This window comes from Lathyrus oleraceus, chromosome 2 (assembly GCF_024323335.1).
Source record: "Lathyrus oleraceus cultivar Zhongwan6 chromosome 2, CAAS_Psat_ZW6_1.0, whole genome shotgun sequence".
Lineage (NCBI taxonomy): Eukaryota > Viridiplantae > Streptophyta > Magnoliopsida > Fabales > Fabaceae > Lathyrus > Lathyrus oleraceus.
This window is the reverse complement of record NC_066580.1, coordinates 5,622,987-5,627,198: the sequence shown is the minus strand read 5'-3', so window position 1 is coordinate 5,627,198 and position 4,212 is coordinate 5,622,987. Positions and strand designations below refer to the sequence as shown.

Sequence of the window (4,212 nt, the reverse complement as noted above, 5' to 3'; positions counted from 1 at the left end):
AAATTGGGATGATTCTTCCAATTTGAGTTATAGGTGTGCGAGTAAGGGCTTCCTTGAGCATAGTTTACTTGCTCCGCTTGGATTCCTGTTAGGAGTTGACAATCTGCAGGAGTGTGACCTTGGATTCCACAGACTTCGCAATTCTGAGTTATGGCAACTACGGTGGCTGAAGGTGATACATTTAAACTTTCAATTTTCTGGACCAGAGCATCCACTTTTGCATTAACATGATCAAGGTTACTTATCTCGTACATGCCAGTTTTCGTTTGAGGTTTTTCCACCATTGTTCGTTCGGTTCCCCACTGATAGTGGTTTTGAGCCATGCTTTCGATAAGTTGGTAAGCGTCAGCATAAGGTTTGTTCATTAGTGCACCACCTGCGGCGGCATCTATTGTTAACCTCGTGTTGTACAAGAGACCATTATAGAAGGTATGAATTACTAACCAGTCTTCTAAACCATGGTGTGGACAAAGTCTCATCATGTCTTTGTATCTTTCCCATGCTTCGAAAAGAGACTCGTTATCTTTCTGTTTAAATCCATTTATTTGGGCTCTTAACATAGCTGTTTTGCTTGGCGGAAAATATCGAGCAAGAAAAACTTTCTTCAACTCGTTCCATGTGGTGACTGAGTTGGAAGGAAGAGATTGAAGCCATCTTCTAGCGCTATCTCTTAGTAAGAAAGGAAAAAGACGAAGTCGAATTGCCTCTGAAGTGACACCATTAGCTTTAACAGTATCAGCGTATTGGATAAATACGGATAAATGAAGGTTATGATCCTCGGTAGGATTTCCAGAGAATTGGTTCTGTTGCACTGCCTGCAACAGTGAAGGTTTGAGTTCAAAGTTGTTTGCTTAGATTGCGGGTGGAGAAATACTTGAATGCGGTTCATCTTGCGATGGAGCAGCGTAATCGCGAAGAGCACGAGTTGGTTCTGCCATCTCGGGTATCGGGAAAATATTTTTGAAATCGGGAAGTTCTATAGGAGGGAGATTGTTTGCAGCACGATATTCCCGAATTCGTCGTAAGACTCGGAGATATAGTTCGATATCGTTGATTCGTAAGTAGAACGACTCGCCTTGTGAGCGAGTGCGTGGCATACAAATCAACGAAAGAAAGAAAAGAGAAAGAAAAGCCTTAGTCTCTACAGCGTAACACAAGAGTTACGATATCGACTAAATAAAAGTCCCCGGCAACGGCGCCAAAAACTTGATCGCGACTTTATGAGTCGAATTTGGGGTACAAACTGCAAGTGCACAGTTCTATCGCGTAGTTTTAAAAGATATCGATCTCACAGGGACTTATGAATCGATATACCGTTATCTAAGGTTACTTCGTAAAGCTAAGGCAGGTAATACTTTGATTGTTTGGGGGAAAAACTAAAACTAAAATAAGATCTAAAATAAATATCTAATAAGCGGATATCGGTATGTAATTCGTCGTAATTAGGGAATCAATTCTTTATTGGTTTCTTGGTTTTAAAATAAATCTTTTCAGTTGACGTTATTGATTAAAAGTTTTATCTCAAACTCTCGCTCTGTTGAATAAACTATGATTTTATATTAACGTAGCTGTCACTTATAGTTAAGTCAAAAACCACTTTTTGAAAACAATAGAATCCGTAGAAACTCTTTTTAAGAAAACACTAATCGTTTAAACACCCTTATCTCAAACTCTCGCTCTGTTGACTTAGGTTATATAATTAAATTCAAATGCTTAACTCTCGTCCTCACATTCAATCTTTAAAAATACTTTTTGAAAACGGTTAGAATTTAATTAACTCTAAAAATTGCTCTCGCCCTGATCTAGAATTAATGTTCAATTTACACTGTCCAGTCAAAACCTCAAACTCTCGCTCTATTGATTTTAACTTCTTTATGTCTTTTACTTTCGTACAAAAACTTTGTTATTAAACCTGTAAATTGAGACCGTAAAAAGAGTGGTTTTAATTTTAAACTTAATTAAACCAACTTAGTTTTGATTCCTTCATTCCGCTTACTTTACATACCGATACCTAAATAATTTAGCCAGACATACTAAACAGATCTAAAAAATCAGCATGCATAAAAAGACTCATCTCAAGCAAATAATATAAATAAACAATAAAACAAAGCATATATAAATTCAAACAATAATTAAAGAACCTGAGAAATTAAATAGCAGTCTTGAACACTCCACCACAGGTCGGTTGGATCTGTTCTTGAATTCTTCAATCAGGCAGGAAAATAAAAGCGAAGGAATAAAAAAAAACTAGATTCTAACGTAAGGTTAGATCCGGTAAAAGATACACAATAGTTTCCGGTGTAGAAAATATTGTGCGAAAAATTAATTAAGTGCTAGAAAAGAAAATAGAATTGCAAAAGAAACAATACAAAAATTGTAAAAGTAGTACTGTAAAGAATATGCTTAAGCTGCTGGAAAAAGAAAAAATGCGAAAAAGCGAAAACTGGAAAAAGTCTGGAAACGTGGATCCGTGGAAGGGTTTGCAAAGCTGATATTTATACTGGTAATTTCTGTAACGGTCTTCAGAAGTAGTCCGCGTCAAGGGGTCTTCACGTAACGAAGGGATAGGCGTGCAAATAGGACTCAACGTCTCTGAAGGCAAAAATATAGGGGAATGGTGTGACGTCCGTCACACCATGTGTGACGCTCGTCACATGAGTGTGCAAGGCGTGACGCTCGTCACAGCCCTTGTGACGCTCGTCACAGGCACAACGCCTGTGCCTTCTTTGGGCTGGGCTTTGGCTTTTGATATTTGTTTCCAAAAACTTCTTTCTGCACCTCCTTTTCTTCCCTTTTTTTACTTGTGCTTCAAATAGACTACGTGAGATAAATAGAAAGGAAATACCGCGTAATATCTGATAAAATGAAATAAATTAAAGTAAATAATAATATAATTTAATTGAATTAAGTCCTAAAATGTGATATAATTTCATGTTATCACTCACCATCCATAGTTGTAAGAATCAGGGCACCGCCTGAAAAAGCTCTCTTAACAACATACAGGCCTTCATAATTAGGAGTCTATTTTCCTCTGGAATCTGGTTTGAACGTCAAAATCTTCTTGAGAACAAGATCACCTTCTCTGAATACACGAGGTTTGACCTTCTTATCAAAAGCTTTCTTCATTCTCTACTGATATAACTGACCATGACACATGGCAGTCAATCTCTTCTCTTCAATCAAATTTAACTGGTCAAACCTGGTCTGACACCATTCAACTTCAGTCAACTTGGCTTCCATGAGCACACATAATGAAGGAATCTCAACCTCTATGGGGAGCATTGCTTCCATACCATACACAGGAGAGAAAGGGGTTGCCCCTGTTGAAGTGCAGACGGATGTACGATACCCATGTAAAGCAAATGGGAGCATCTCATGCCAATCCTTATATGTGACAACCATCTTCTGGATAATCTTCTTGATGTTCTTATTCGTAGCTTCAACAACCCCATTCATCTTGGGTCTATAGGGAAAAGAATTATGATGTGCAATCTTGAAGTCTTTACAAAGAGCTTCCACCATATTGTTATTCAAGTTCGATCCATTATTAGTAATGATCTTACTTGGCACATCATAACGGCATATGATCTGATTCTTGATAAACCTTACAACAACTTGCTTGGTTACATTTGCATACGATGCTGCTTCAACCCATTTTATGAAGTAGTCAATCGCGACTAAAATGAAACGATGTCCATTCGAAGCTTTGGGCTTAATCATCCCAATCATATCAATTCCCCACATGGAAAAGGGCCATGGGGAAGAGATAACATTCAATAGTGTGGGAGGAACATGAATCTTATCAGCATAAATTTGACACTTGTGGCATTTCTTCACAAATTTGCAACAGTCAGATTCCATTGTCAGCCAATAGTAACCTGCTCGCAACATCTTCTTTTCCATTACATGTCCATTCGAATGAGTCCCAAAGGAACCTTCGTGCACTTCGGTCATCAACAAGTCTGCTTCGTGTCTATCCACGCATCTATGCAAAACCATGCCAAAGTTTCTCTTGTACAGTATATCACCATTCAAGTAGAAATTACTGGCTAATCTTCTCAAAGTCTTCTTATCTTTCAAAGATGCCCCAGGCGGGTAAACTTGACTTTGGAGGAAACATTTGATGTCGTAATACCACGGCTTCTCGTCTATGATCTCTTCAACAGCAAACACATGAGCTGGCCTATCAAGACACATTACAGACAAATTGGG

At 38.2% G+C, this 4,212-nt stretch overlaps 1 non-coding gene across 1 annotated transcript; it reads left to right on the top strand.

The window, feature by feature from the left end:
* Positions 1 to 453: 453 nt before the first annotated feature.
* Positions 454 to 560, top strand: LOC127124004 (small nucleolar RNA R71). The gene has a single exon (XR_007803649.1). It is a non-coding gene; the product is annotated as a small nucleolar RNA R71 (small nucleolar RNA).
* The last annotated feature ends 3,652 nt before the right edge of the window (positions 561 to 4,212 follow it).